The following is a 21,036-nucleotide window of genomic DNA, read 5'->3' as shown; positions in this document are numbered from 1 at the left end:
ATAGTGTCCTTTGATTCCAAAAGTGTTTAATTTTGATGAAATTGATCTATTTTTCCCTTAATGTGTCTGTGCCCAACAAAATCTTTGACTAAACTCCCCACACTCCTCAGACCAAGGCCTGTGCCCTCTCTCCCTGCTCAGTCTCCTGGACAGCTGGTCCTTTCTTAGATTCTGGTGTGCTGCGCCCCCTGGTGGCGCTTGGCCATTCAGGATGGGTGCGCAACTCAGGCAGGGATGCACAATCAGGCTCCAGGGGCATCGACGTTAGATTTGACAAAGCACCATCTGTACTCAAGGAAACCTTTCTCTGGGAAGAAAGAAAGAGGAAAACATTTCTGCTTCCCAATCCCAGACACAGCCGACCACTGGCCGTCTCTCTTTGTACTCTGCCTACTACACTGTGAGGTGGGGATTCCAGTTCCCTTTCTAATAGGGGAGGAAGCTGAGGTTTGGCTAAGTGCAGTAAGTGCCCAGGGTCCAGAGTTACTGATGGAGATGCTGCCTGCTAAGTTGCTTCATTCATGTTCAACTCTTTGAGATGGACTGTAGCCCGCCAGGCTCCTCCGTCCATGGGATTCTCCAGGCAAGAATTCTGGAGTGAATTGCCATGCCGTCCTCCAAGGGACCTTCCTGATGCAGGGATCAAACTCGCATCTCTTGTGTCCAACTGCATCTGCAAGTGTGTTCCTTACCACTAGCGCCACCTGGGAGATGACGAGCTGACCCTTCACTTATTCACTCAACAAACATTTGTGAGGATGCCGCCTCACACAGACATTAGCTGAACACTGGCCAACTCAGCAAGGACAGACGAAACAGCCTTAATGCCACAGGAAAGTACAGGCCAGGCCCCCAGGCCCCCCTGATTGCTGACTGAAGAAACCCTGGGAGGGAGACGTGAGAGACCTCACTGGTCTCCTGTGAGTGGAACCCGTTGCCCATGGAGCATTCAAGTCCCCCGAGAGCTGGCCAGGAGGCCCCATCACCTGATAGAAAAGTAAAGGAACAGTACAGGAGCAAGAGGGGGACAGGAGGGAGAGGAAGAGTTTTCAACACACATTGTTTTGAATTTCATACTGTGTGATCAGCCTACTTAACAAAAATGTAGATATAAATAAGATTTAAACTTAAACAATGATTAGAACTTATCAGAATTAGTTGTGTGTAACAGAGATGGCTAAGTGCTCTCCACCATCCATTCTCTTCCTCTATCACAGAAACCCTGAACTTTCAGTTAGGAACATGGATGCCTGGAACATAAAGTACATCTCTCGGCTTGCCTTCCATCTAGGTATAGCCACGTGGCTAAGTTCTAACCAAAGATGTGAGTGGAACTGTGCAGAAACTTCTAAGAAGTGTCTTAGAGAGTTCCCTGGTGGTCCAGAGATTAGGACTCAGTGCTCTCATTGCCATGGTCCCAGGTTCAAGTCCTGGTCAGGGAACTAAGATCCTGCAAGTTGCACAATGTGGCCAAAAAAAAAAAAAAGTCTTACAATGTAGGATGCATATTTCTTTCTCTCTTCCTCCTTCCTGCTAGCTGGGATGCAAGCAGGATGGCTGGAATTTAAGCAGCCATCTTGGGCCACATGGTAGAGACTACATATTAAGAACAGCAGGACAGGAAATTAGGAGGAACCTGGGCTTCTGACAGCATGGAACTGCCACACCAGCCCCATCCTGCTTGCCTTAGGACGTCTTCTATGTAATAAGAAAGAATGTCTTTCTTGCTTAAGTAACTGATATTTTGGGGTTTGAGTCATCACAGTTGCACTTGCTCTGAGTGGCACATCATATAAAGTACCTGATAAGCATCTGGCCAATTATAGGCTGAGGATCCAGCCCAGTCACACATGTATGATGCGGGTGGAGGAGAAATGCACCCAGGCCTGGGAGGGAAGCTGACACCGAGAAAACCACAAAATTCCACTGCCCTATCCCAGCCCCGGCCCAGCTGTTGGTCCTTAGTCTCTGAAAGCCAACGCCACCTAACAAGATGACATGTGTTAAGCCACATGCTTTTCTGACTCTATGTTTTGCCAATTGAATTAGATTTTCCTCTGGTTGATATTGGAGTGAGCCTTCATTTCCTGACCATCTGCTGTTTGGGTGGCAGGAAAGTCCTCTGAGTGCCAGAGGAGAAGCAGCCCAGATTGAACGTGCTGCAGGAACACCCCAGGAGCAGAGGGACTGATGGCGGGCTCCCAGGGAGGCCCCCACAGCCACGCCACACTCAGGGACTGCCAGCTCTGAATCTGAGCCTGGGTCCAGAGTCCTTCCTGCTCCGGACACTGGTAATATAATTCAGTTTAAAAAGGAAGAAAATTTTGACACGTGAAACATAGTTGAACCTTGAGGACATTGTGCTAACTGAAATAAGCTCGTCATAAAAGGACAGATACTGTACGATTCCACGTGTATAAAGCATCTACAGTCATCAAATTATAAAAACAAAAAGTAGGATGGGGGTGCCAGGGACTAGGGGAAAGAGAATGGAGAATTAGTGTTTTAATGGGGACGGTTTTTGTTTGGAATGATGAAAAAGTTCTAGATCTTTTGTACAACAAGGTGGAATCATTTAACACTGCTGAACTTCAAACTTAACAATGATTAAGTGGTTGAAAAACAATTACCTGTATCTATATTGATGGATCTCGCCTCTCACTGATCACAGACCTTGAAGAGTATCTCTGTGACTATATTAATCTGTGTCCAATCAGATGGTAGGGACCACTCGGTGACCTGAACAGGATGTCTAATAGGCCCAGTTAGTAAGCACTGATGAGACCTAAAAGGAAGCCCTAGGAAACCCCAGGACTGAGGGAGGGCACTTGAGGAGGTCAGCTTGGAGGGAGCTGGGCCTCAGTGGAGAAGGCATGCCTGAACCCACTAGTTGGCAGGGAAATCTGCTGGTTTGTGTGGGCCAGGCTGGTCTGCAACCACCACAGCGCAGGCTCTGTGGCTACTGGCCAGGGTGCGTAGCAAATTCGGGGCATCAAGAAGGAGCTGGAGGCCGAGAGTGGGGAATCTGAATCTAGAGGCCTTGGGAAGGTAACCACCAGGGCAGGGCTGCAAGGTCACAGGAATGTCATTTGGGGGGCATGGGCACCAACCATCCTGAATCCCGCACTTCACACCCCCAGGTATCAGAGCTCCATCCTCTTTCCACCCTTCCAGTTCTCTGAACTGGGGGTGCCTGACATTTTGGTCACCAGGAAGGAGAAATGTCCAAGGGTATTCGGAGCTCAGAGGCAATGAACTGATATGCTGACCTTGCGGGTAAAGGGGCCTCCAGGACAGGATGCTAAAAAAAATACCTATTCAAAAAATATAAATTTGTTTTATCTGAATGTACTTATCTGAATAAAATCTGGTAGATTGGACTTCATAAAACTGAAAACTTCTGCTTATCAAATGACATGACTAAGAAAATAATAGGCAAGACACAGATTTGGAAAAAATACCTGTATTTGAAAAAAAATACATGTGGCCATAGTGTGTAAAGAACTCCTTTAAAAGTCAAGGCTAAAAAGATGAATAACCTAAAATTTTAAATGTGCCGAAGACTTTAACAGACACTTCACAAAAGGTGATATACGAATGGCTGGGCCCCTGAAAGTGTGCTAAGTGTCATCAGTGAAGTATCTCCACCAATCATTTTAACATCTAAACATTTAGAAGATAGAAAATAACCAGTGTTAGGGAGGCATGGAGCAACTGGGACTCATGTTTTGCTGGTAAGAAATAGTACAGCCACTTTTAAACTGGTCTGGTGGTTTCTTATAAATATACACAAGAGATTCTCCTCAGTTTGGCCAAGAGAAGTGAAAACATGCTTACACAAGTCCTTACACACTGCACTAAGAGTAGTTCATTCATAACAGCTGCAGACAAGGGCCACCTTGATGACTGTCTGCAGGTGAATGTGAAAACATGCTGGGTGCCCCCGCACTGGGATGGGCTCAGGAGGGAAGAGGGATGGGCTGCTGATACACGAACAGCCCTGATGAATCTCAGAAACATTTTGTGAGTGAAAGAAGCCAGACACGAAATAAATTAATCCATTTATTTGTTTATTCAGAACAGGCAAAGCAGATGAGAACAGGGGTAGCCACTGTAGTGGGGAGAGAGGGCTTGACTGCACACGGGCCTGAGGAAGTTTTTTTGGGGATAGCAGCGTTCTAGACTTGATATTCGTGATGGTCAGTCTGTACAGTTCTCAAAACACATCAGTCTGGACCTCCAAGATGGGTGCTTTCTTGGTGGATGTGAGTAATAGAGTGAAAGTGAAAGTTTAGTCACGCAGTCGTGTCCGACTCTTTGCGACCCCGTGGACTGTAGCCCACCAGGCTCCTCCGTTCACGGGATTTTCCAGGCAAGAGTACTGGAGTGGGTTGCCATTTCCTTCTCCAATGTGAGTAATAATCCATTGCTGAAATCTAAAACATGTCTCACCCTGTCTAGCCCTGTCCATCCCACAGGATGCCATATCCCAGTGGGCCCCTTCTTAGAGGGAGACCCAACCATGCAGAAGAGAAAGGATGAAGACGGTGAGAAGTTTCTGTCTGAAGAGGAGAAGCAGCTCCATGCGATGAATCAGCCAAGGATCAAGCTATGAAATGATATTTCACTCCACTGAGCAAGCACCAGGGCAGTGGACTTACTGCACTGACACCTCCCGAACAGCCATGGTTCCCTTCTCTCTTGTGGACAAAACTCCAGTGAGTAGAGATGATGGTTTGGAACTCAGTCACATCTGGTTGTTAAGAAGACAGGAAGAGGTGGTATCTATTTGGGGATAATCCAGTTAAAATTTGGGGGTTCAGTTACTAAAAATCAAGAGGGAAAGAATGAATACAGCGTGGCAATCTCTGCCCCAGGGACAGCATCTTCAGCCCAGGTGACAGGTGACCAGGCCAGTTCTGTTCCATATTTCCGAGCCTCCCCTGCAATGAGGGGTGGCCCTAAGATTTAAAGGGCAGTCTGCTGGAGAACAGAGAAGGCAATGGCACCCGACTCCAGTACTCTTGCCTGGAAAATCCCATAGACAAAGGAGCCTGGTAGGCTGCAGTCCATGGGGTCTTGAAGAGTCAGACACGACTGAGCGACTTCACTTTCACTTTTCACTTTCATGCATTGGAGAAGGAAATGGCAACCCACTCCAGTGTTCTTGCCTGGAGAATCCCAGGGACAGCAGAGCCTGGTGGGCTGCCGTATGTGGGGTTGCCCAGAGTTGGACATGACTAAAGCGACTTAGTAGTAGTAGTAGCTGCTGGAGAAAGGCAGAACTTTTGCTCATGAAGGGGAACAGATGTGGCTGTTGGTCTTTTCCCTGTTTCTCCCTGGTCTGCACACAGACGTGATACCTGAAGCTGTGGGAGTTAAGTTATGACCATGAGGGAACAAATCCAAGGAGAAGGCCAAGATCATTGCAGAGTTACTGTCCAGACAACATCAAGCTTCTGAGCAAGGCAGCAGCTGTTTGGGTCTGATCTAGTGATGGGGGGGGATAAAACTATGTCTATTATTGATACCCCATAAATTCCTAGTGGATAGACAAAACTTAGCTTTTAAGCCAGCTGTGACAGCTGCTCCCAGGGATGAGTTCTGAGGATGTGGTGAGTGCTAGGAGTTCTCTGGCTGCTATCACCCAGGTCAGACTGCAGACCAGAAGGGAAGACACATATTTAGTGGCACAGTTTGCGATGCTGCCTAAAAACTAACTCACACTGCCTTAATCGTTTCTCCTGATGCCCCAATTTCGAGGTGAAGAGTGAGCATCTCACCCACTTTGATGTTTCCATGACCACAGGCCTGTGTGGTTCCTAGAACCCACCTCCGATCAGTCTGCTGCCTCCTCCCATCCATGGCTGGACTATCAGGAGCCCAGTGTGGAAGGGAGGAAACACTTACCTGAATGCACTCTAATCAGCATGTGTTTTAAAAGCAATTTCTGGGAAACATAAGAAAAAAGGCAGAAAAATAAATGCTGTCATTTGCCATTATGGCTGATGATTTTAAACAGGAAAAGAGCTTCTGAAATTCTCAGTCCAATTGTCTTTTAGATACACAGGGCCAAGGGTGGACACCACAGGTAGACAGTGGCAGTAACTGCTTCCTGCCCCTCGCCGCAGCTCAGGAGTTAGCAGCCAGCGGACCCAGAGCCCCAGGGAGGGAGGCAGCTGTTAGGACCCACTACTGACTGCTGTGAAGTTGGGCCTCATGCCAGAGGCATACCCATCTCAGGGGATGACCCGGTGACACCACCACTGCTGGCCTCAGTGACGGTATGTGCTGTATTGAAGGAGGAACTGCCCCCCCAGTGGAGAGCTGGGCACCGGGATCCAAGGGCACAGGGGCGAGAGCAGACCCCAGACCAAGGAATGTCACAGGGCCACCTACAAGAGTCACTCAGGCCCTAACTGCACTACGCGCCCCTTCCCCGTCGGTCACTAAGCGGCTGGCTCCCTCTCTGGAGATCAGAGCCACCACGCACCTGAGCAGTCAGAGGGAGGTGGACAGTGACGTCAAGGGGCAACCAAACCGAGCACAGGAGCCGCTGGGGGCAAGAGGCAGGCTCACCTTCCCGACTCCCTGCCTTTTCCTTCCTCCCTTCCTTTCCCTCAGGTTCTCTCTCTCCTCCTACTCCCGTATTTCTCTCTCTCTTTCTCACTGCTCCCTCTTGCTTCTGTCCGTCTCTGCACTTTCAAATCTCCATTTTCTCCGCATCCTGGACAGTAAATGCAGGCAGTGAGGGGAGGCCATGACTGTGTGCCCTTCCTTCACACTGATGGACTGAGAGCCGAGCTCCACATTAGAAGGGTCTCCCATCCTCCTGCTGTACCAGCCGCGTGACCTTAAGTCAAGCATCCCCTCTGCCTCGGGTCCTGCCTGTGAGATAGAACTAAATGGACAGTCACCCATTTGTGAGCTTTGTGAAATGCCCACAGGTCTGGGCTTTTCTCTGTTTCTGATAATCACATCACAGCACTGGACTCATGCCCTCCCTGGCACTTTTAATCCTCCAGCTGCCTAGATTTGCCTTCTTCTCGCGCAGGCCCTGAGCCAAGGCCAAGAGCCTCAAGGGATTTGGGATGCACCACAGCCTGGCCATCTTCCTCCTCTCCCTTTCAGCTCTAAGGCTCCTCCCTAGGAGGCAGCCCCTGGGCCTGACACAGCAACTCTCTGAGGCTTGAGTTTTGGTGATGGCCCCTGTTGTGACAAGTCCTGTGTCCCTGTCCGCTTGAACCTGGCCTGCACCAGGGTGGAGCTGCCCCCTCACAGCAATCATGTGAGAGAGCTCTGGCCAGATCTCCAGGCTTTCAAGGCCTCTCCTCCACCCATTAGCTCTGCCATCCTCTGGGCCTCAGTTTCCTCATCTATAAAATGGGATAATAGTATCCACAGTTTGGCTTATGAGCAATGTGTGCAAGCCAGTCCCCCTCCCTCCAGGACACCATTCACCAGGATCAAAGGTTGATGTTCCTCAGCATGCAGGCCTGCGGAGGCACCTCTAGCACAGTTCAGAGAAGTCAGACCAAGGCCTGAGGCTAGCCTTGAGATGAGTGGGTCCCTTGGGTTCCCTCTGCCCTCCCCAGCGCAAACCCTGGTGACTAGCTTTTGCACCCACTCCTCTGTCCAACCAGCCCACACCCTGAGGGCTCTGTGAAGGTCAGTGTACTCGGCAGGTGGTGGGCTGGGAGCAGAGGCCACCTTTGAGGGGGATCCCTTGGTATCACTGAGGGTCTATGGGTCTCATAGGGCCTTGGATATCATGAAGGTCATGAACATCACAGGGGCCATGAGCGTCACTGGGGCCTTGTACATCACAGGGGGTCATGGACATCATGGGGGCCATAGGTACCATGGAGCTATAGACACCATAGATACCGTGGGAGCTACAGGCAGCAAGGGGGCCAGGGGCATCACGGGCATCATGGACATAATGGGAGGACACGGACCTCATGGGGGGATATCAGCATCATGGAAGCCACCAGCTTCTGGAGCCAGTGAGGTGGGAGATGTCTCCAGCCTTAGGCTGGGCTCTCACTTCAGCCTAAGAGGGTGGTGCCCAGGTGGGTTATCCCAGCCCCATCCCTGGGGATGCAGGACCAGCACTCTGATACGCTCTGAAGCATCCCTGCTCCTACCTGGCCTGCACCCTCTCCCGCATCCACTCCTGGGGAAGCTTAGGGAAGCTGTCACCTGAAGGGGACAGTGAAGCCAATAGATGTGCCTTTGACTAGGGATCAGAAAGACCAGCAATGCTTTTTAAATTGCTTCTACCAACTTTTTTCTGGTTATGAAATAAGGTAGGTTATAAATAGTGTAGTGTTTTCTCCCTGTGTTTGTATCATTGAAATAATTTAATTTTGCGACCTCTCCCCATAACAGTATAGTGTCAGCTATGACAAGTTGCACAGCCAGCATCTCTTGTAATGGTTGTGTAATATTCTATCATGGAGGGGGTGACAAATTATCCTTTCCCTGGCATACATACAATTTTTCATTACTTCTTATAATGTTATGGTGAATTATTCATAATGATTTTATCATATTAAACAACATCTTTTTAGAATAGAGTTCCAGCAGCAAAATTATTTGGGTCAGTGTGAAAGTGAAAGTCGTTCAGCCATGTTTAACTCTTTATGACCCCATGGACTATACAGTCCGTGGAATTCTTCAGGCCAGAATACTGGAGTGGGTAGCCATTCCCTTCTCCAGGGGATCTTTCCAACCCAGGAATCGAACTGGGGTCTCCTATATTGCAGGAAGATTTTTTTACCAGCTGAGTTACCAGGGAAGCCCCTATTTGGGTCAGAGGATATAAATATTCTGAAGGCCCTTGGTATAGATTGTCAGATTGCATTATGGAAGAGTCACTGTGTTTTTACATGCTTGTCATGTAGCAACTGTGGAAATTTGAGCACCCTCAAGATTTGTTGTTCATTGTGAATCATGATTTCAATATATAGATCTTTAGTTCTGAGTCTATCTTTTAAAAATACATAGTAACCATTTATAGTTTCTTTTGATTCATTGGCAGAGATAATGCTCAGTTCAGTTCAGCTCAGTTGCTCAGTTGTATCCAACTCTTTGCGACCCCATGAACCACAGCACGCCAGGCCTCCCTGTCCATCACCAACTCCCGGGGTTTACCCAAACTCATATCCATTGAGTTGGTGATGCCATCTAACCATCTCATCCTCTGTCATCCCCTTCTCCTCCTGCCCTCAATCTTTCCCAGCATCAGAGTTTTTTCAAATGAGTCGGCTCTTTGCATCAGGTGGCCAAATTATTGGAGTTTCAACTTCATCATCAAGAGTTGGTCAAATTATTTTCTTGGTCCCATACATCTGGGTGTGATCACCTGCTGAATTCTCACCACCTGGATGTGAGAGGCAGTGATCTGCTACTAGACTGAAATATGCTGGGTCCCTGGACACCACCTGATTGAAAAGCAGGGGAGCCCCCTTACCCACATTAGGTGTGTGGGAGTGAGAAATAAACCATACTCTGTTAGCCACCAAGATGCTGGGGTTTATCTGATAACAAAGTGGAACTGGGCCTCTCGATCAAAATACTCACACTATTACGTATCTATCACTTTAAAACAAATAAGTGGCCTTAAAAAATTATTAGTTAATGTCTCCAGTAGTTTCTGTTGGTCAAGAATTCAGGAGTGACTCTGCAGAGTGGCTCTGAGCCAGGAGAGAAAGGCAGAAGCCGCAGTGCCCTCTATGACTCAGCCACAGAAGTCACACACCATCACCTCTGCTGTAATTTATTGGCCATATAGTCTGGCCTTGATTTACTGTAAGAAGAGACTATAGAAGGGTGTGATTAAGAAAGCGAAGATTATTGTGGCCATCTTGAGGTCAACTATCTCCCTCCCTAAATCTACTTTAGAAATTTATTCTTTAAAAATGTCACAGATAGTGCTTCCCTGGTGGCTCAGTGGTAAAGAACCCGCATGCCAATGTAGGAGACACGGATTCAATCCCTGATCCAGGAAGACGTCACATGCCTCAGAGCATGCGCTTGCACCACAACTACTGAGCCTGTGCTCTAGAGCCCGGAAGCCACAACGACTGAGCCCACATGCCGCAGCTATTGAAGCCCCTGCACCTTAGAGCCCAGGCTTCACGACAAGAGAAGCCACTGCAATGCTCACACACCACACCTAGAGAGTAGCCCACGCAGCAACAAAGACCCAGCATAGCCACAAACATAAATAAAACAATAATTTTTTAAACCCTAAAGACTTAGGTACCAGGAGAAGACAGTCACTGAAGTATTGCTTTTAGAAGCAGAAAAAAAGGGAGGGGACATAATGTCCATTAAGTTGAATAAGGCATAACGTGACATTAAAATAGAAATGTATGCAGTCATATGTTGCAGAATGATTTTATGACATAGAAAGACGTACTTATAATTAAGTGACAAAACATAGGCAGAATGATTCTGCTGTGTAAAGAACATGTCTTTTATTATTTATTGCACTGGGTTTTCGTTGCTACATGTAGGCTTTCTCTAGCTGTGGCAAGGAGAGGTTCCTCTTCTTTGCGGTGCACAGGCTCCTGATTGCAGTGGCATCTCTTATTGCAGAACACAGGCTCAATAGTTGTGGCACACAGGCCTAGCTGCTATGCGACACATGGAATCTTCCTGGACCAGGGATCCAACCCGTGTTCCCTGCTCTGGCAGGCAGATTCCCATTCACTGTACGGCCAGGGAAGTCCTAAAGTACATGCATGTGTGCTAAGTTGCTTCAGTTGTGTCCAATTCTTTGTGACCCTAAGGACAGCCTATGAATCAGACTCCTCTGTCCATAGGATTCTCCAGGCAAGAATACTGGAGTAGGTTGCCATGACCTTCTCCAGAGGGTCTTCCCAACCCAGGGATAAAACCCTCATCTTTTATGTTCCCTACATTGGCCAGCAGGTTCTTTACCACTAGCGCCCCCTGGGAAGCTCCCTGAAGAACATGTCTTTATATAAAGCATAGAAGATGTAGGAAAGGCTACCCATCTGGGTAATTTGGGATTATCGATGGGCATGTATCCACACACCTTCCCTTCAATTGTAAGTGGAGGACACTTTCCCACCATGTTGATCTTGGGCTTGGCCAAACGGCTTGTTCTGGCAGCAGCATCAGTAGCCGATTCCAATTCCAAATCTTCAGAGGACTTGCATGCTCTCCTTGCCAATCTGGGAATTCCAGCCTCTCAACAGGAGAGGAGCATCCGAGTAGCAGGCAGTCCCAGGAGAATGGGAGAATTGTGGAGCAGACCTGGACCAGACTGGAAGCTGAAGCCGAGCCCCAGCCAAGTCACAGGTACAAGAGCAAGACCTACACCCTTCCCCTCCAGCACCTCCTAGTGTTCACAATGGCTGTGACTGATCACACAGCATCAAAATAGGAAAAACTGTTATTCCTGCATAACAGAATCAATTTCTTTTTTCCCCTTACCCTCATTTTCTAAATTTTTTGATATGAACATAATATTACATTAATCTAAGTATATATTTTTATTCCATACATATTTATTATTTATATATTATATTTTATTAAGCATAACATTTTACTATTTATGTACATTTTTATTGTTTATATGTGTTATTATTTATCTAAGTTTTTTATATAAAGAAATGTGTATGTGTGTATGTATAAAACAAGCTTTTGGGATGTTTAGAAAGAAATCCTTTCCTTAAGCCCTCTCGGTGTTTCTGTTCCCAGCCTTCTGCAGACGCACAGCAACTGGTAATAACTGCAATGCACATTTTGATATCCTGACTTTTCTCTGAAGTTACATTGTAAAAACTCTTTTTGTTATTATATGTCCTTCATGAGTAACATTTACAGTAACTGAATATCCCACCAAGTGAATATAACACAGCGTGATCATGTGTTTTCCCTGCTGAAAATTTAAGCTACAGTCATAACTTCTCCTATTGTGCTTTGCTTTATTGCGCTTTGTAGATACTGCATTTTTCACAAATTGAAGGTTTGTGGCAACCCTGCATCAGATGATAGTTAGCATTTTTTAGCAATAAAGTAGCAGCTGAGCTACTTCTTAACCTCTCCAAAACATTACTAGCATTGGCTTTAGCACACTGAATTTTTTAAAAATTATGTATAGGTGTCAAAGAAGACTTAACTACTACTTAATTGGGCATTTTTGGAGGAACATTATAGGCAGAAGGAGGAGCACAAGCAAAGCTATCATGGAAATGATAGCCATTTTCAGAAACACAGGAGTCACTTCCTGCAGCATGACATCATCCAATCTCATCTTACGGAGAGGGTGTCAGGTAAGACATTAATGCATGTCACTCCCATCATGGAGAACCACTGAGACACAGCATCTCAACAGAAACTCAGCCTGTGTTTTCATGTTTCCAGTCTCTCTCTCCCCCTCCACTCTCTCCCCCTTTCCCCCGCTCTTTCTAACAGTTTTAGCAAGAGAGAGATCAGTGAGTCCTCTGTCCAGGACAGGGTGAGTAACTCACATGAAAAAGGGACAAGTTGCATAGCTTGGAGAAAGAGCTGGAAAACTGACACCCTCAGAGCAGGAGAGCCCAGCCCTGCTGGCACTCTGTGAAAGGCTATTTCTGTCCTCCCTGCATTCAGATGGACACATACCATCCAGTCCAGTAAATGCCCCTTTGTGCTAGATGCGTTTCCATCAACTTACGAGATGTCTTTAGTGAGAGCTGGTTGCACCCTGCCCTGGCCTGTGCCCAGCAAAAGTCCTGCCAGCTGGGACACCAGAAGAGCCAGCAACAGGAGAAGGGCATTTGGGGGAGACACCCTGGAAATTTCAGCCTCTGCACAGTGTAGGCAACGTCCATGGGCTAGATGGACAGCTAGCCCCACAAAGAGGCCAGTGACCACAAAGCGTCCATGCAGGGCCTAGCTCTTATACATGCCTTGAATATGGAGCTGGAGGCCTCAGTGGTCTGGTGGTTTGGACTCCCAAGCAGTGGTAACCCCAGAACCAGCCCCTGGGTTTACCCAGCCCCCATCCCACTCCATGTTGGACCAGGAGGATACACCTGTCTCCAACCTGGTCCCGAAGGGACAAGGGTCCTTTCCTGGGCAGGCTAATTCACCCCCCAAACCTTCATAACCCTCTCCCTTAGATGGGAGGTAGCAGCTGTGGAATTGAATGGAATATCTTAACTTCCAAGTTCTTCCAGTTAGCCTAGGCTGGAAGTAAGGAAAGAACCAGAGGCTAGCCAAGCAAATGGAATTCATGAGCAGCTTGAAAGAAGAGGCTGTGGAGACCAACATTGTCAGACTGAGAAGCACAGCCCAAGGGTTACAGCAGGCAGGCAGCAGCCAGAGGGCAAAGGGCAAGTTAAAGTAAAGCCACCTTGCTCCCTCATCTGGCTGCCCTGCAAATATTCTTAGCAAACAAAGTCAAACCCTTGCTTTTTGACGGCATAGGCTTTACCAAGATGAAGGCAACCTTGCCATCTGTTGGACCAAATTCCCTCATCAACTGTGAGAAATGACCGATGACAGGTCATTAAGAACCCAGCCAACATGAAGACTGTGCCGGCTGACCCTGAAATCTGAACAGGATCCCTCCTTAGGACTCTTTCCTTCATGGATTTATGCAAGTGAAATTAAATGGTGCCATTGCACTACAGGCATTTCTAACATGTTACCCTGAGGAGTCTTAGCTTTTCCAAAGCAGGAGACAAGTGCCCTGTGCTGAGGGGTGATTGATGACAGCATCTGTGCAAAGGCACCAGGGCCAAGGCTGGTGCTCAGCTGTGGGGTCTCCTCCCCTCCACACCCCTCAGTCAAATCCACTTGACTCAAATTCCCACGCTGGGGCTCAGAGTGGGGTCCCCAGAGCAGCCACACCAGCTTCCCCAGGACCTGGCTAGAAATGCAGGGAGTGGGTAGCGAGCAGTGTCTCTAGGCAGTTCTGATAATGACCCAACCAGGGTCAGAACAAGGACACCGATGTGGATGGAACTGCGTGATGTCCACAGACACAGCGGCCACTGTCCCCTCCCCACCTCAGAGCGGGAGGCTCAAATTCTCCACCCCGCTGTGGCTCCTAGGGTATTTTCAGGGGTCTCCCTAAGGAAAGTGAAGTCGTGATCAGCCCAGAATCTGAGGTGGGCCTTGCTTCTCCAGGGAAGAGTGGAAAGGGCCTGGGGAAGCTGAGTGCTCCTGTGAGACTCACCTGTTTCGTGGTAGCTCCCAGTCCCCATTTGGGGCAGGTGGGGTGGGCTCAGGAGACCTGGGTTCAAACCTCAGCTCTGGGAGCCTTAGTGTCCAAGCAAGCCGAATGGGCGCATAGTAAGAGAGTTCACACCAAAGCCCCAGACCAGTGTCCCTCAGCAATGCTTGCTAGTTCTATCTTTGACCTCTTGGTGGCGGTGTCTCCACTTGTCCACAACCTGTGGGAAGTTGTGGGTGCTAAAGCAGACAGCCCCCAGCCTGAGCCTTGAGCCCCTCAATGTGGGTACAAGTCTTGGAAGGCGGTGGGAGAGAACTGAGGGTGTGAAAGCGTGCCCTCAGGGGCATCTTGGGGTTTCCCAGAGGAGGCAGCCCCCAGGCTTGGTAATGGCACCCCACTCCAGTACTCTTGCCTGGCAAATCCCATGGACGGAGAAGCCTGGTAGGCTGCAGTTCATGGGGCCGCTAAGAGTTGGACACGACTGAGCGACTTCACTTTCACTTTTCGCTTTCATGCATTGGAGAAGGAAATGGCAACCCACTCCAGTGTTCTTGCCTGGAGAACCCCAGGGACGGGGGAGCCTGATGGGCTGCCGTCTATGGGGTCGCACAAAGTCGGACACAACTGAAACGACTTAGCAGCAGCAGCAGCAGCAGACCCTGGCAGGGGAAGGCAGGAAGTGGCAGGGTGGTCTTCAGGCTGGATGTGCATAGGCCCCACCAGTGCCTCAGCAACTTTTCTCTCAGCACCTGGTGTGCAGCTTTGAGATCCAGTTTACTATGCAGGAGCCATCATCAGTCCATAGGACCTTGTCATAGCCTGGGTTTGGGCTTTCTGCCTAGCTGGTTCCCTGGACAGGGCAAGGCTAACAATCAACCTTTGGAACAGGAAGTGGGGTACCTAGACTAGACTTGACCTGCTCCCAGAGGACACCTCTTTGCCAAACCACAAGCCACCTACCCCACCAGCGCTCCAGACGCCTGTTCTCACTCCCACAGTCACCTGTGGCCCGTAGTTTCATAGTTTGAGTCAGCGGTCACTGTCAGAGCCAAGAATATGGAGCCCCTCATTAGTGGTTTGCAGAGCACGGGCTGGGCTGAGCTGGCTAGGCTGAGGGACTCCCGAAGCCTGGACAAAGTAGGCATGGCCAGGGCATGCCCAGGGCAGCCACTAGGCGTGGGCTGAGGGTCAGCAGCACCTGGGGCTTTGTGTCCGGTCGGGGGAGGAGGCAGTTAACACACAAACAACAAGCATGGGGTTTTCAGGGGCTGATCCAGGGCACAAGCTGAGGGAGTCCAAGGGCTACTACAGACAGATGGTAAACAAACAGATGGGATACAATCAGATGTCATGAAGAAGCTGGACACGTGGACACCTGGGAACAGGATCTTCAGGTGGGGAATATGGGGAATGCAAAGTCCCGACACAGCGATAAGTCCAAGGAACAAACAGAGGGGCAATGAGGAAGGTGAGGAGAAGGGAGGATGCAGGGGTGTCAGATATATAGGTCCCAGGAGTGAGGATTTTCATAAGAATTCAGAGGGACTTAATCTGGTCAGGGATATAACCTGATTTACTTTTTCAAAATAGGACTGTGGGGAGGGGTGAGTGTTTTCATCTGTTTTATGTCCTGTGTTTAAAGGAGGGAAAAAACCTATTTATCAATGAAAAATATAAACACATATAAAAACTAAGATTAAGATCAGCTGTATCAGGAAAAAAAAACAAAACAAAATTCCAGTATCCTAAAACAAGATAGTTTTTTGTTTGTTTGTTTACACTTAAGAAGTATTGAGGTGGGCAGGCTAGGGAAGGCCTGGGCTCCAGGGGGACATAGGCTCCTTCTGTCTTTGGCTCTACTATGTGAGACTCCCATGCCCAGTCTCGTGCTCCAGTATAGCTAGTGGAGCCCCAGTCATTACATTCATATTTCAGCCAATAGGAAGGAAGAAGTAATTAAAAAAAAAAGAAGAAGAAATGGTATTCCTCAGTCCCTTTCCTAATGTTGCACACGTCTTCCATTGCCAGACTGTAGCCACACAGCCACACTTCAATGCCGGAGAAGTTCAGAATTGCAGGAGAGACCCCTCTTCTGGGAAACCATTGGCTGAGCTAAACTCAGTAGTCTGTGACTGAAGGAGAAGGGACAAACCAATAGCAGGGATGGCCATTATCCCTGCCCCTTTGACATGCTGTGGGAACAAGGACTTGGCTGGGCCCCGTAGGTACTGGGGAGAGACCGATACACAGACGGCAGGACAAATGGGTGGATCAAGTCTCCTTGGAGGAAGCTGCGTTTCACTGCTCTCTCTCCACAGTACTGGGTGGGCGCCTCCAAGTCACCCAACCTGCCTCTCACACTCTGTTGGTGGCTACAGAACATCCAGCCACTGTCATGTTGGTGATATTCCAGAATACGAAGAGCATAACTCAGCGACACCCTCGTGGGAGAAACCCACTTGGTTTGGAGGGTGAGGGCCTAACTGTGTGACCTTAGGCATGTCACGTCTTGCAGGAGGACTGAGTGAGGTGATGCATATGCCTACCTGGGTGCCCATTTCATGCTACCTAGTCCATTACCAAGCATGACCTTGGCCAGTGCCACCCGGTCCTTAAAATGAGGGTGATAACACAGAACCTCCTCACATGCCTGGCCTCCCTCCCCTGTCCTTCTGGAAATGGGGTGGCAGCCCTGCCCTGCCACCTGGCTCTGAGCACTGAACTGGTGGGAAGTGTACTGCCTGGAAGTGCTTGATAGGAATGCAGAATCCTAGGCTCACCCCACAGGCATGACAAGGTTCCCCTCAAGTGGGTAGCAGGCAGTCAGGCTGCCAGCTCCCAGGGAGCACCAATTGCCCCAGGTTGACTGCCAACTGGTTGCTCTCCTCCCGCTCTCCCCGGTAGTGGGCATGTGTGGGCTGGCCTGAGCCCTGGCAGAGGCAGGAGCTTCACTTGCAAAGCCAGCCTCCCAGAGCAGGATTGAGCACAGGCCTGCCTCACTGAGCCTAGGGCACCCCATGCATGCCACAGCACCTTTCCAAACTTGGTCTCCTCTCTTTTTCTGTATGGAAATGCCCTCCCTGTCTCCTTGCCTCTCAGAGATGGAAAAGGTCCAGGGATTCAGCCATTTGTGAAGGTTCCCATTCACGTGATCTATCTGAATGCACATCTTCCCAGATCCCAGCTGACACAGCCATGCTCTCCCCACAGTAATTCAGGGGCACAGGCAATATTCATCCTCCTCCTGGTGTTGTGTTGGGTGGAGCGGGGCCCAGGTCCTTCTAGCCATGAGACCCTATCCCTCCTGATGAGGAGTGAAGCCACCCAGGCATCTGGTCTCTGTCTCACCCAGAGCATGAAGCCACCGCCCTAAGAGCTACCTGACTCTGGGGCCTATTCTGGGTGATATGGCTCTTGACTATCATTGGCCAGCAGGATTTCAGCACCTGCTCAAGGTGGCATGGGGAGGAGGGTGAGGTCAAGACTGTCATCATCCCCATTACTGGGAGCTGGTCTGGGCTTCACCCGGGCTGGGTCACTTCATTTTCAGAGCATCCCCATTTTACAGACAGGAAATGCACCTCCAGTGACACAGACCAGAATGGGCAGGTGAATTAAACATCACGCGACATGTGTGTGTCTGAACGTGTGTATTGCCTGCACATGAGCCCCTCTTGTAGAGTGTCTCTTTGCTGTAGAACAGCGACTGGCCCTGTCCCTCCCCAGCCCACCTTCTCTCCTGGGACATTCCCCAATGGTCACTTCCCCATAGACCCAAGCCTCACAGTCAGAATCTGGGAACCAACCTCGGACACCCATGCTGATCTCTCCAGCAGGAGAATCTGAAACCAAGTAGATGTGAGGACATCCAAGTATGGACTGCCCCTTTCAGTCTGTCCTGGGAACAGTCTGGTAAACAGACAGCACAGGAAAATGAGGATGACAAAGCAGATTGGGGATAAAAGTCCCTCCCTGAGGACAAGCACGTCTGGAGGATGAGACCCTGCCAAGGACTGACCATGCCCCCATCAGCTCTACTCAAGGAAGGTGAAGAGCCTGCCTGGGTTCCTGGTGGTCAGTACAGAGCATGGTTACAAACCCAGGTCTAAATGCCCAATTATTTATTCAACCATGATCTCTACTAGCTTCCTCCTTTTGGACAGAGGGAATAATGAACCTCAGCACAGAGCTGCCACGGGACCCACGTGAGAGACCTTGGTGACACCCACAGAAACTCTCTCATCCAATAAACAGGCAGGAACAGAGCCCTCTCAAGCACTCTCCTCCCACCTCCCCCCACCTGCCCCACCCCTGCACCTGGAGCCTCCCCTGCGCCCTCAGGGCCCTCTCTCCTGGCTGCCCTCTCCCAAGCCTCTCCAGGGGCCAGGCTGCTGCTGCAGCAGACATTTCCAGCTGCTTGTGTTTAGTTACATTTGGGTTTTGTGAGAATAACAGTAATTGCTACTTGTAACGGTCACCATGCCTGGGTCTGACAGACCCCCAGGCACTGCTGTGTCCCCGCTCATGTTGGCCTTGTCAACTAGGACTGAGGCAATAGCCGTCTCTGTGAACCTCAGTTTTCTCAGCTTTGAAGTAGTGGCACAACAGCAGTTCCTCCTCCACCAGAGGGCTGTGAGTGGGCAGAACTGAGGCCCCGTTAGGATGCACTGGGCCCTTAGCAGCAAGTGGGCAGGGCCTACCCACACCTGCACAAAATGGAGGCCTGTTGGTCTGAGCTGTGGCTGCAGGACTTTAGGGCTGTGGTCAAGACAAGTTCCCAGGCAGCCTAGCCCATACAGACCCTAGACCCCAGGGTCCCACCACGGCCAGAGCCCTGAGGAATCAAGCCCAAACAGCTCACTGAACAGAGGAGGAATCATACAGTCAGTAAATACCCAGGTGGGTTTAGCCAGGGCTGTGGGAACCCCATGGCCCCCAGCCTGTCCATCACCACAAATGGTGCAGACGTGCAGCATGTCAGGAGGATTTAGAGGAAGTTTCCCTTCTCTGATAAATCTCCAAAGTGACTTACATTTCCCATGGTTTCAGCTTCACTTTCAAAACTCCCTCTAGGGATTCCCCTGGTGGTCTAGTGGTTGGAAGCCTGACTGCCAGTGCAGGGGACAAGGATTCCATTGTCCCCTGGGAGGATTGCACATGCCATGGGACAGCTAAGCCCACACACCACAACTAAGGAGCTGTTGCGGGGAGAAGTCAATTCTGACTCCATGTTGAAATGGTTTCTTTGACTTGCTTTCCGTTGCTTTTATTATTATAATCACACATAATGGCCTGCCTCAGAGAATCCTACCCCTCTGCCTGATTATTAAATCAAAGTGCCTTTGTTCCGAACCTTGTCCTTGTGTAGATGGCAAGAAGGAAGAAATTAACACATCACTCTGCCTGAGGCTTGTCGTCTAGGAGATACTTGCAAGATTAAGTGGCCTTTTTACTTTGTTTCCTCACCTCCCCCCCATCTCTGGTTCATAACAGAACCTGGCATCCAGACCCTAACAAGATGGTTATTTTGAGGCGTTAGTCTGCCATCTTCTCTGTCTGCCAGCTTTCTGAATAAGAATAAAGTCGTATTCCTTGCCTCATCAACACCTTGTCTCTTGGACTCATTGGCCATACATGCAGTGGGCAGAGTGAGCTTGGACTCAGTAACAAAGCTGCTGCTGCTGCTAAGTCACTTCAGTCGTGTCCGACTCTGTGCGACCCCATAGACGGCAACCTATCAGGCTCCCTTGTCCCTGGGATTCTCCAGGCAAGAACACTGGAGTGGGTTGCCATTTCCTTCTCCAATGCATGAAAGTGAAAAGTGAAAGTGATTGCAATGAGAAACCTGTGCACCACAACTAGAGTAGTCCTCACTCGGCGCAACTAGAGAGACCCCGCAAGAAGCAACTAAGACCCAGCACAGCCAAAAAAAAAAATCAATCAATCAATCAATCAATTTTTAAAAAGATAAGATTTTTTTTAAAAAAAAAGTTACTTCTAGCCGTAAGGGTAAGGCATTAGGCAGGGGGAAACAAGGAGGTCTTGGTGTGGAGGGCAATCACGGGTGAGGCAGGCGCAAGGTTACAGTGCTCATGGATGCCCACCTGCTGCCTGGTGTTGGCTGAAAAAATACTCACAGCCTAAAAGTTGAGAGTTATATTTATCCCGTGGAAACTTTCAGCACTTCTAGCCCAGGTGACAGCATCTCAAGAAACCCTGAGAGAAGTGGTCCGAGGAGGCGAGTGGAGGAGCCATTTTGCAACAAAGGGCAGGTAGTCTGATCATCAAAAGATTATTGTTATTTAAAGAAAATGAGACATCCCAAGTTAAGGAAATCAGCATTTTTCTATTTACAGGAAGATGCAAGAGTCTGCGCTCACTGAAATCATTCCTTTCACATGCACCTCAGCTATCTGGGGCCAGTACCCTGTGTTTTCACATCTTGAACTTCCTGTCCTCGGGGCTCACCATAGGAAATGGCTGTAGTCTGCGGGCTGCTAGATAGCAGGTGTTCTTTGCCTTCCTGAATTCCCTTAGGGCTCACTAGCTCACCTTGGAGGGCTGCAATCACTGATGACTGTGGCAACTTTGTTTACTGACACAGCAGGAACTATTTCATTTTTCACTGGCCAGACCAGCCAAGAGAGCAACAAGTCCACTACTTACAGATCCACGCAATCCCCCCAGTTCTGAGCATGGCCCTCCTAGGTCTCTTCCCAGCTATGCCTCAGTTTCCTCCCATGTCAAGTGAGAGAGTAACCCGTGCTTCACAAGGCTATCCCATATCACCCCCCATCTGCCCCATAACCCTTTCCAGGCCACAGCACCCAGAACAG

This window comes from Bos indicus, chromosome 8, assembly GCF_029378745.1.
Source record: "Bos indicus isolate NIAB-ARS_2022 breed Sahiwal x Tharparkar chromosome 8, NIAB-ARS_B.indTharparkar_mat_pri_1.0, whole genome shotgun sequence".
NCBI lineage: Eukaryota > Metazoa > Chordata > Mammalia > Artiodactyla > Bovidae > Bos > Bos indicus.
Note: the sequence above shows the minus strand (reverse complement) of the source record.